This window comes from Lepidochelys kempii, chromosome 7, assembly GCF_965140265.1.
Source record: "Lepidochelys kempii isolate rLepKem1 chromosome 7, rLepKem1.hap2, whole genome shotgun sequence".
In the NCBI taxonomy this organism is placed as follows: Eukaryota; Metazoa; Chordata; order Testudines; family Cheloniidae; genus Lepidochelys; species Lepidochelys kempii.
In genome coordinates, this window is record NC_133262.1 from 90,297,986 (window position 1) to 90,310,490 (window position 12,505).

A 12,505-nucleotide genomic window follows, 5' to 3' on the forward strand; every position below is an offset into this window, starting at 1 on the left:
GACTTTGCTTACTCTTCTCCAAGAGCTGGAGTATTGGGGTCGAATGGAGAGTGCTCTGCCATTGATTTAATGGGTCTTCATTAGACCCACTAAATCGATCCCTGCTTCATCGATTGCAGAAGCGTCGATCTCCCCATTGTGGAGACCAGTCCAAAGGGATGTCAAATGGGTAGGTTGTCTCACAGTAAGAGAAAAACTATGAAAATTCAGCAACTTTGCTCTCAGCATTTCCTCAACACTGACTAATCACAGTGGATAGGCTGGGTTTCCTTCCTCTCTTCTCAATGGAATTAGTCAGGAGTCCTAAACCCACAGATCTCTGAAAACAGGAGAAGGCCCAGGAGCATCCTGTTTGATTTCATGCACATCCCTGTGGCTGCGACTTGCCTTCAACCCCCATGGCTGCATAGTCTCCCAATATGGACACTGCCTCTGAACTGTTCCTCAAGAGGACTCCCAGTTGTGCAGTGGCCCACATCTATCAATGTAATGCTAACTTGGTTAATATTATCTTGTGCTGGGTGCCCTGGGAAACTGGAGGGAAGAACAGTACATAGAGTGTCAGTATCATTGTCCTTGTCCCCAGCCAACCATTCCCCCTTCTCCACAAACAATCCTGATTCACATGCCCACATAGGGGTTTCCATGGGATTGGAGGAAGGTGCTGTTGAGCCACGGATCCCATCCTTCCACTCCCCATAGGATAATGTTCTGATATCCTGTAACGTGTCCCTTCATAACCACTGTATAAATAATCCAAGAGCTCCATCATCACTGTTGTACTCCTATTGCAAGAGCTGTCAAGTGTGGAGTAGGAACAGAGCTCAAGCTGGAGCTCTGTAGATAAAGAGGATTAGCTCTGTACGTTTATTTGAATTCCAGAAGACCATACAGTTGTCCTCTGCTTCTGGAAGCCCAGGTAAGGGCGAGGTGTGGTCAGGTTGACCCAGCTGGAGTTTATGAGCACCAAAAGCTTTAAGTTATTATTGCTTTGGAATATCCAGTTATAATGCCCAATGCAGACCTTACATAATTCTCAGCTCATGAAAGACAACTGGCAAAACTCAGCACAAATGTACTGGGCTTATCATCAGAAAAACTTGATAAGTGAATCAGAAATCCAGCAGGTTTCAAAGGTCTTGTACAATGCCATTTGTCTTACCCAATGGAAGCATTAAGTATTCCTCTGATACAGTGGAAGTTTGATTACACTAACAAACATCATAAAACGAGTGTTTGGAGATGTAGGAAACTTAGGAAAACCGCTATGAATTAGTTTTCCTCTTGCATTCTTTAGTTTGTTAGGTTGAATGGATCAAAACAGACCAAGAGACAGAAACATACCAAGGACATTTTAACAGAGGAGTCAAAATTACAATAATTATCTGAAGAAAATGTCTCCAAAATAGAGTCCCTTTTCCCATCTCCAAAAGGCCGCAAAACCAAGAAAAAGCCCCAAGTTGTATGATAAATATGAAATTAAAGAATTAAAGTTAGCTGAAGTTTGGTTAAGGAAATGTGTGTGTTGTAAAGAAGGAATCTGACTAGCAAGTAGAAGGAAAGCCTTGAAAATAAGTTATAAGGCAGGAAGGAATGAAATATGGAGGATGCCTGGTTCAAAGAATCACTAATGAAATAAGGGAAAGTTTCTAAAAAGGCAGCCTCTGACTAGTAGGGGTGATTACAGATGGTTTTAAATAAGATAAATAATCTGTTTTACAATGAGCCAACATAGCCCTTTCCAACTCACCAGGGTTAACATATCAGTGTTAAAGCCTGTGTGAACCCAGGTGCAATGGGGAAAAAACTGATGGGCAGTCAGAAGGCAGAGAGGAAAGAACCTGTGAATGAAGAAGGCTGCAAATCTTACTTGGATTCATACTGGAAATAAGGGTGAACCCATTTGTAGTTACCTTGATCAAATGGTTAAATATTTTGTTACTGTTTGGATGTTGTAAATTGCTTATTATTTAGGCATGTTTAGAGAAATTGTGTAAATACCATTTGGCCTTCAGATTAAAAAAAGGAATTTATGGTTAAATTAGTGTTTGGTGATATTAATCATTTCAAATATTAATAAATACATCCAAACCAAGTGCTTTACACTTCAGTTAATCTTCTCCCAAGCCTGTTCCCTAGTCTCTTACACCCAGCATTCTCTACTACTTTACCCAAAAGACAAGCTACTGTCCTGCTTCATAATGCCCTTCTCCCCCCACAGCTATGCCACTCAGCTCCCTCTCTCACACAAGATCGTTTTACCCTAAATTACATATCTGCAATTCTGCTCTTTCACACTCACTATTTCCTACCCCCAGAATGCGAAAGTTGTGCCATTAGGCTTGCCGCTCTCCAACTTCGCACCCCAAATATTCCTCCTTTAAGATGATCTCCCACTCATGTACCTTTATTCATTATACACTGAAATTTTGGGCTGATGTCAGTGCTGTTGCCTTCCTCAGCTCCATATTGGCTCCTGATGCCTTGGTTATTGTCCCTGAGGCCTGAAAATGTACTCACTAGATAGTATACGTGTACCAATGGCCAGGGGCGGCTTTACCACTTTTGCTGCCCCAAGCAGTCGCCACCAAATTGCCGACCCCAGAACAGCGGTGGAGCTGCTGCCGACCTGCCGCCAAACTGCCGCCGCGGGACACGGCCTGCCGCCCCATTCTGAATGCCGCCCCAAGAACCTGCTTAGAAAGCTGGTGCCTGGAGCCGGCCCTGCCAATGGCATAAAAGGGACGGAACAGCTGACAACTACAGAATATATGAGACTGGTTTTCCTTTTTCTGCTCCAGCACCCATGGGCTAATCAGCCCAATGATCAGCATGAATTTCAATGAAGTACCAGTACATCATTCCAGAACACGTCTTTGACTATTAATGAAAAATAGTTTATTTACAAAAATAAATTTGTCACCCCATTCATGGCCTCAATCTCTAGCTAAGCTCCTGCCAAGATAAGAAAAAACAGAAGCTTATTCAAAATGACTTCTGATACAAGAACAGAATCAAAATGCCTATACCTACTAAGTCTCTTGCATCTACTAATGTTATCATTAAGAGGCTGGGCCAAACTTGAAAAATTCCACTATTTCAACAAGCATTGTTTCTCTCTTGGCAGTTTTCTGAAACAAGTTTGATTTTGTTGTCTAATTTTATACTAGTACAAAAGGACGCAACATATTTAAAAATTAGCAATGAGATCTGAAAATGAGTTTACTGGCCACCATATTTTTAAAATATGAGTAGGTCAAAAGTCACTGTCTATACAGCATATACAGAATAGACTGTTTGCAATGAAAAAAGGAATAAAAAACAAATAAAACAGTTCTTAACAAGTCTCTGCATTCTGTTCTTTACTGCTTCATTTTTACTGTACACATTTTATAAGACTAACATCTAGCATTGGTCAGACTGTTTGTTACAAACAAACAATGTGTTTCTTCTATTCTGTTTAATTTTTTATGGCAATGAGGCCACTACATTCAAGTGCATTAAGTGATGCTATATGTTTGGGAAGATCACGTGCATCTTGCATATGGAATGAAAAGTGTGAATGTTTGAGTTGGTTCTTCGATCCTGAAGGATTTTGTTCCACAGTCAAATTATTGGATTTAGTCTTTGTTTGTAAATTGTCTACAGAGAGATCATGGTTTTTATGATTTTTTAAATTATTTTGCAATTGTTTGAATACCTTTTACAAACATCTGCACCTATGTTTTGGGGTCTCCTCCCCTCTGCCCCCAACTGAAATGCTCTCTCAAGTATGCAACATCTGGAGTTTGCCATTTGAAGCTGTCATGTGACATGGTTTTTGTTTCCTGTTTGAATGACCTAACCTTACCAATAGGAGGAGTGCCTAAAGAAATGATTGGGGCACTCTCAGGCCATGTCTACTACTGGCTAAATCGGCACAGCTGCGATCAATGCAGCAGTGTCAATTTAGCAGATCTGGTGAAGACACACTAAGTCGATGGGAGAGTGCTCTCCTGTCAATGTCTGTACTCCACCGCCACGAGAGGTGGAAGCTATGTCAATGGGAGAGCGTCTCCTGTTGACATACAGCAGTGTCCATACTGAGCTAAGTCAACCTAAGTTTTGTCAACTTCAGTTACATAACTGAACTAGGGTAACTTAGATCAACTTACAGCGTTAGTGTAGACCAGCCCCTAGACATGCACATCACAGACTCTAAAGGAAACTTTCTGCCAGGTGGAGGTGGCAGCAACAAGGGCTGGGTTCAATATCTAAGGGTACATCTCAACAACACAAAACAGAACTGGCTTGAGCCCCACACCCAGTGATCTGGGAGAATTAACCACTAACCCAGGCATCTCTAAGAGGCAATACTTCCCTCTCGTAAGCACTGAGTCTGTGTATAGCAAAGACGATGCAGGAAAAGGACCCCAGCATTAATTCATGAAAACACCACAATCATGATTTGAAAGCCTGTGACTGTGAGGTAACACTCACCCTGAAGTACGTTGGGTGGTATCTTTTGCCTCAGTTTCTCACCTTGTGGTGTCAAAGTCCAACAAACAAATATGCCTTTAACGTGCTCCTCCTCTCTCCCTCCACTACACCCACTTACAGTCGCTGTCCTTGGTCAGCTAAGACCCAGAGTTCAGAGGTGTGCTCACATGAGTGCATGTGAATGGGGAGTGCAGGAGGGGAAGGTATCGAGCAACACCTCAGCTGCTGGAGTAGCCTCTGCAACTGGCTCACCGTTACTACTCTTCATTTTGCCTTCACTATCAGCAGCTGCTGCTGCCACTCACTCTGCCACAGTGCCGTTGTTCACTCTGCCACCACAGGCCACTGCCACCACCCCTCTGCTGATGCTCTTTGCCACCGCTGGCTGCTGTGTTCTGAGGTTCCACCACTTACCCCAGCTCTCAGTGATTTCAGCAGGTAGTGGGGAACCTCACTCCTAGTGCAGGCTCCTTCACTGCAATATTGTTGCACCCTATGTCTAAGGCTCAGCACCTGGTTACCAGTGATTTCAGCTCTAGTGATCACTGAGCAAAACAAGGATTCTCTATTGAGTTTAATCAGCTTGGTCTTTCAACAGTGAAGAAAAGAGGGTCAAATTGTGCCTAAGACTTAGGCAGAGCCCACACCACCAGGTAGGAACACCTGTCCCCACCCTCTCTCTCTCTCCTTCACTGGAATTTGACATCCTTTCCCCCTGCTTAGTAACTGAGATTCAGTTTAGGGTGACCCCCACAGTCAAAGCAGGCTAAGTACAGTTCTGCTGAAAATGTAGAAAATATTCCAAACTATTTAAATAAATGGTATATTATTATTGTTTAACAGTGCGATTGATCGCACGATTGATTGTGATTACTTTTTTTAATCCCTTGACAGCCTTAGTAAAATCCTTTTGTAGCTCTTTGCAGTCTGCTTTTGACTTGACTATTTTGCATAATTTAGTAGTGTCTGCAAGTTTTGCCCTTCAATGTTTACCTCTTTTTCCAAGATCATTTATGAATATGTTGAACAGCACTGGTCCGAGTACAGATTATTGAGGGACACCACTACCTACTTGTCTCCCCATTCTGAAAACTGACCATTTATTCTTACCCTGTCTCCTGTCTTTTCCTGTCAGTTACTGATCCCTCTTATCCCATGATTACTTATTTTTCTTAAGACTTTCTAAAAGTCCAGGTATGCTATATTGACTGGCTCACCCTTACCCACATGTTTGTTGACCCCCCTCAAAGAATTCTAATAGATTGGTAAGGCATGATTTCCCTTTACAAAAGCTACATTGACTCTTCCCCCAACAAATTGTATTTGTCTATGTGTCTGAGAATTCTGTTCTTTAATATAGTTTCAATCAGTTTGCCTGGTACTAAAGTTAGACTTACGGGCCTTTAATTGCCAGAGTCGCCTCATGAGCCTTCTTTAAAAATCATCATCATATTAGTTATCCTCCAGTCATCTGGTACAGAAGTGGACTTAAAATGATAGATTACACAGCACAGTTAGTTCTGCAGTTTCATATTTGAGTTCCTTCACAACTCTTGGTTGAATACTAGCTGGTGGTCCTGGTGACTTATTACTGTTTAATTTTTGTCCCCCTACAGCTTGCATTTGCTGTTTGGTAATATTTCCATTTGTTTCCCAAGAACTGTGATCAACGAAAGTGATGAGCCATCCAACTTAATTTTGTATATTTAGTCGGAAGGAAAGAACTGACATTATACAATATTTTTCTCTGTTATAAAATGAGTATTTTTAGAAGTTTGTGTCAACAAAAAATTCTAAAATCTATAAAAGCTTCATTTTTTCACATAAAGAGTTCTTAAGTTTTTCCTTCATATTTTCATAAAATATTTCTATATAAATATGTTGCTTTTAACTCATTGCTTAGTCATATATTGAAGTTTTAATGCTATTTGTAATAGGATATATCATTATTCTTTTCTAAACCAGAATTTAGTGATATGAGAAATAAAAGTGTCCAGACATATATGATTGAGGAAAGGATGGCCAGGAGGTAAATTGGGAAATTATCTGAGTAAATAGAAAGAATTAGCAAATAATTAGTTTCTCAGGAACTTGGTTCTATTGTCATACTCTGGAACATCAGTTAGAAGTTCACTCCCATCAGATACAGAACAACTCATTTTTAAAATTATATTATGGAGGCGTACTCTCTATAGTAAAGGTTGCAGCCGGCTTCCATTATTAAGCCATATCTTCTTTTTTCACAATTCAGTTTTGACATGGATTTTAGAAGCAAATATTTCATGAGACATCTAAAGTTACAAATTAATGCTTTATACTGCTTAACAGATGGCATTACCCTGTTTCAGGTGGCAGAAAACATTACCTCCTACTTCAGGCTATTTTCATGACAGTGACCATTAAAATAGTACAAGAATGTAAGTGGGAGCGGGAGGAAGTAAAATAGTAATCCAAATGACATCTTTAAAATCTGTTGTCTCATGATCCATCAGTGTCACTAACAAATGTCACATAGCTCTGGAGAGCTAAAAAATCATAAGTCTCTGATCATATCCAGTATTAGGTCATTGGTATGAAGGCTCATGAAAGATAACAGACTTTAAAAAACAACACAGCCCTCAGCACTGAACTAGGAACTGAATATAGAAAGTCTTAGTTATTGGAAAAGTAATTGCAATGCCTGAACATTGCTTACTATATTAACCACTCATTGCACAAAATATTATATGCTGAATATTTCTTATTAACATTGCCTTACCTTGTGTGTTTATTCAAATCTTATTTATTTTATTCCCTTTGCCAACAAACAACTCTGTGTTTTTCAAGATAGTATACAGTGTTGTGCTGACAATTACTAATATCCATTACTCAACTGCAGCTGATAAAAAAAAATCAATTAAACTACTTCCCTTTATCAAAAAAGGTCATTTTGTCTAAACCAAAACATTTCACAGAAACATAAAATGAGAGCAGGAATGCCAAGTGATCAGGGCCCTCACCAGAGAAATAGAAAACCCAAGTCCTAGTCCTGGCCCTGCCTGATTTGGAGCAGGGATTTAGAGCCCTGGAGTCAGTCTCTCACCCCAGCCCTATGAATAATTAGTTATACAAAGCAGAACAGTGGTAACAAGAGACTGAAAGAGAAAGAGACACGCACACACACACACTGTGCACAAGTTTCTGCTCTGAATCAGGCAGAGCAGCAGAGACTTGAGCCTAGGTCTCCCATATCCCAGGCAAGTGTTATTTTGGAGTGAGAGTCACTGATGATTCCCCCCCTCATAAAGCTTCTAAAGATCTCATATTGTCCTGCATTGTAATGAAATATTTCAAACCCGCCACCCCAAAAGAAATGTTTGTTAATCAGAATTTTTGTTTTCTGGTCAGCCCTACTCACCATTGCTATTCTTGTGTCCAAATTAGATGTGCCACTAATCTTGGCACCCACTTCCAATGTAAATGCTTTTAGGTCAGATATCCTCTGCTCTGGCCACTTCTTGGACTTTGAAATGTGAGAACTGCTTCTAAACCCCATTGGACATTTCAGTTTTATCTTTTGTGGTTGTACAATGGAATAATATGCCTGTTTTTGTCTTGGCATCTTTTGAGTGTGTAAATGTATAATTCATGGGAAAGACAGACAGTAAATAAATTAATAATATATAATTCTTTCTCCTTAAAACCAGGCTGCTTAGCAACACAGGTTGCCAAGAACATGAAGACATTTCCCTACCTAGTCTGTACTGGCTTTCCTTTGAATACAAAGTTCAGTTCAAGGCTTCTCTGTTGATGTTCAAAGCCCTTTGTGGATTGGCCACCTCTCCCTTCATGCTACAACAGCCACCACAGCAAGACTGTTGACTAGTAGAGAGAGGATTGTGAGTGCAGAGACAGGTCTCACATGAACTGAAGCTAGATTATGGTAATAACACTTTCAGAAATATAGAATTCATTTCCAATATTGCTAACCCCTGAAGGCTCAGAAGTCATGAGTGAGGCCCCCAAAAAGTTATGAGATGGTTTTAAAATCATGGGATAGTTTATTTCTATTGCAAATTTTTTTTATTTCATTTTTTTGTGTGCTATTTTTTTTTGTTATTTTTATTTCCCTCTGGATTTTGAGCCTATAGGGTGCACTTGGGTTATATTACAGTGTTTTCTTCTCAGACACTCACCTGCACCGGCAGCTCCCTGAGCCTTAGGCCAGTTCTAAGATGGTGAGAATTACACCGAGAGCTGCTCTATTCTACCCTGGCTGTCCACTGACACCTACAATGGTCCTGCTACCATCTGGGAATTGCCAGGACATACTGCACACACTGGCCATGCTCCCTCTTATCCCCCAACAGACCCCCAGCATGGACAGTTGTGGGGGTGGTAGCACAGGAATTGGCTATGCTGGCTCTATGTCCATGCCAGAGGAATCCCTAACAGAGGAGATCTAGATGCTGTCTTCTCCCTTTATGCCGCAAGAGCCTTGAATAGGGAGCAGAGTGAGGCTCAGGAAAGAGCCCATTGTGTCCACCTGAGGCATAAGGCTTCTGGAAACTACTGTCAGGGCAGCACCCCTCCATTCTTCTGGCCTCCTCCCCCAATCTGAACAGCAGCTTAAAGTCACAGTCTACCCCTTAGTCAACAAAATAAGGCTCAGATGAAAAAAAGTACAATCTTGTTTACAATTAATATTCCCTATTGGCTATGAGACAAAAATCTCAAATGTTCACATTGCTATTTTGAGAAGATTTTTCTTCATTAGTTAAATAGAATATATAATACACAAGCCTTGACAGACATATAAGGGTTTTCTACGTATTTCCCACTATTGCTCAAAATGACATCACATACCACTGGTGATTCATTTGCTAGATAAAAAAGCATTAAAGGAATGTCTGTGTCTGTAAGTCTCACTTTCATTTCCCAGCCTCATTACCCCCAAACAGGAGGTGGTATTTCTCTTAGTGGAATATGTACTCTTGACATATTCAAGGCTTAAATTCCCAAAGCAGAGACTAATAGTGTGTGCCAAACTTGAAATGCAATGGATCAGATTTTCAGAAGTGCTGAGCACTTACAGTTCCAGCTCACTCAATGAGAGCTATGAATGACTCAGCACTGCTGAGCAATCAGATCTAATGTTTGAAGCCTGACCTCCAGAAATCACTGCCTACTTTGGAAGTGTAGGCCTGCACTCCCATGCTCCTTTAATTCACTCCCCAATATTAACAATTGTAATTTGCCTTTTTCTACCCAGTGTGCATGCTAAGGTCATTTTCAAAGGAGGGGGAGGGTGACTCAGGTGTGCAATAAGGTATTTTGAGTGCTTAGTTTTAGATGGTTTGGAAATCTGGGGCAGCTCCAAAATGGAGCTGGACAGTGCTAAAGTTGTGAAGTTTTCAGCTCTGTCTGGGTGTCTGAGATGCCAGAGTGCTTTGACACTAGCTGTGTCTATAAGTCTATGAGATTTTCATTAAGGCAGCTGTCATTAACTTTTGGTACCCAGCAACTGCTGTGAACATGAAGTACCAAATATTAAGCACTGTTCCTTCACTTTTCTTGGACCCTAGCACCCAGCAATAAGCCTTACAGAATGCAAGCAGTGACTACCAGATAATCTGAAAAAACAGCAACGCCAGAAAGCCTACAAAATCTCAAGCAGTTGCTGGGACAAGATACTGCAACCCTTCCCCTTTCCCCATCCTACGTAGACATAAGCGCAGACTGATGAAGGGTCCTTCTCCCCCGCATCATCGCTGAGTTATCGGAACAGCTAGTTTTCCATTCCCCAGCCTCATTATCCTCTAATCTCACAAGATGATTGAACTTTTTGCTTTGCCCACAGGCACCACAATATTCTGAAAAAAAACATTAGTCACATTTTCATGGGCAACATGAATAGTTTCACAACTATTCATTCAGCCTGCTGTCACCACAAATTTTTTTAGTGATCAGCCTACCCTAGTAGTCCCAGGAGTCAGTCCAGCTGGATGCTACTTGTAGGCCCAGCTCCACCAGCACTTCATGGAGCTTGAGCCCCCTTGAGCCCAAACCTCAGCTTCCCTAGGTGGTTCCATTAATTCATGTGTATCTGTCTCCTCAGACATATTAACTTACTAATGTGCACATTGTAATGTGCCACCAGTCTGTTGCAGACACCTGAATCTTATTTTAGAAAAGTTATTTGGCTTTTCTATTACCATTCTAGTGGAACTGTGGGCAGCTATACCTATGCTCTGTCTTTGTGAAGGCTCATCAAGAGGTATTCTTTGCAAGAAGGAAGGAGACAGTACTAAACAATGAATTTTCTAATACAGTCGTATTTGTGATTGTTCTCTGCAACTCTGCATGGTATATATAATGTTTGCCATCCCCTATGCTAGCGCTGATAAAAGGTGGCTCTCATAAAATCCCTGCATTATCTCCAGTTGTTTATTTTATCAGTGGGTGAAATTGCATATTGTGTTGTTTCACCATGGCCTTAAGAAAATCTTCCAAGTACTGGGATGCAGCTGATGCCAGCAATGTCCGCAGTGATCCTCTGGAATTATGCCAAAAGTGGTGTTGGTCATGGGTTGGATAGTAACTGCTGCCCTACCAGCCATCTTTTAGAGGGTCTGAAATTCTATGGCTCCTTCCCAGTCCATCCAATAGCCCCCTCAGCTTATTTGGATCCAGAATAGACTGGCCCATTGTAGCACAGAAAGCATGTGTCAAGTCCCATAGTATGACCACTCTGCTCACTCATGCCCTCTGCAGAGGTTAAGTAGTGTGGAGACACTAGCCTGATACCTCACTCATGGGTGAATTTCACTCCCTTACATTAAGAATGTAGGAAATAATTGTCTCTCTGCCTTTTCTCTTCAAATGTCAGTGTGCGGAAAATGTTTAGTCATTCCTGTGCACAAGTGTGCATGGATCAGGGAAAAAGAGATGGGTTTATTTTCTATTTCCATTAACAAGATACAAATTAAATGTCAAGTATTAAAAAAATGAATTTCACAAACTGGCAGCTTCAAGGACAGGTCCCTGTTTAAAAAAAATATGCAGATAGCAGGAGTGTTTCGGGAGACAACACTAAAAGTACAGTGAGCCTTCTGTGGATCATCTATAGAGATGTAGCCATATTCTTTGTATTTTGTAAGCAATCTGCCCCGTTTGGCTTTTATAGTGGATCCGAAAACGTAGACCCCTCCCCCCACCCCACCATTACAAAGAAGCCGAGTATTTTAATCCCCGTGAGAGAAAGAACAATTCTTCTATCCTTTTTTGCAATACAACACTTCGATACCTATTTCCAGATGTTTCACCAAGTAGGAAGAGCAAGCACCATGAAATCAACAAGCACCATATGACCAGCCAGCTCTGCACAGAATGTGTCATGGCAGTTTACTAACTGCTGACTAACACATAATGAAAACGGGCAGAGAAATCAAAGATTTTGATTTTATGTGATTTTATTATTGTGCTATTTGGGGCTGTGTAATTAAACCCTTACACAATATTTTATACAGATGTTTTGAATCACTTAATTGGGAGGTTTGAGTTCTTCCTACCATCTTCATTATTCAGGTTTCAGAGTAACAGCCGTGTTAGTCTGTATTCGCAAAAATAAAAGGAGTACTTGTGGCACCTTAGAGACTAACCAATTTATTTGAGCATAAGCTTTCGAGAGTTACAGCTCACTTCATCGGATGCATACTATGGAAACTGCAGAAGACATTATATACACAGAGACCATGAAACAATACCTCCTCCCACCCCATTCTCCTGCTGGTAATAGCTTATCTAAAGTGATCACTCTCCTTACAATGTGTATGATAATCAAGTTGGGCCATTTCCAGCACAAATCCAGGTTTTCTCACCCTCTGCCCCCCCCGCCCCCCAAACTCACTCTCCTGCTGGTAATAGCCCATCCAAAGTGACCACTCTCTTTACAATGTGTATGATAATCAAAGTGGGCCATTTCCAGCACAAATCCAGGTTTTCTCACCCTCCGCCCCCCACCCCCCCACAACTCACTCTCCTGCTG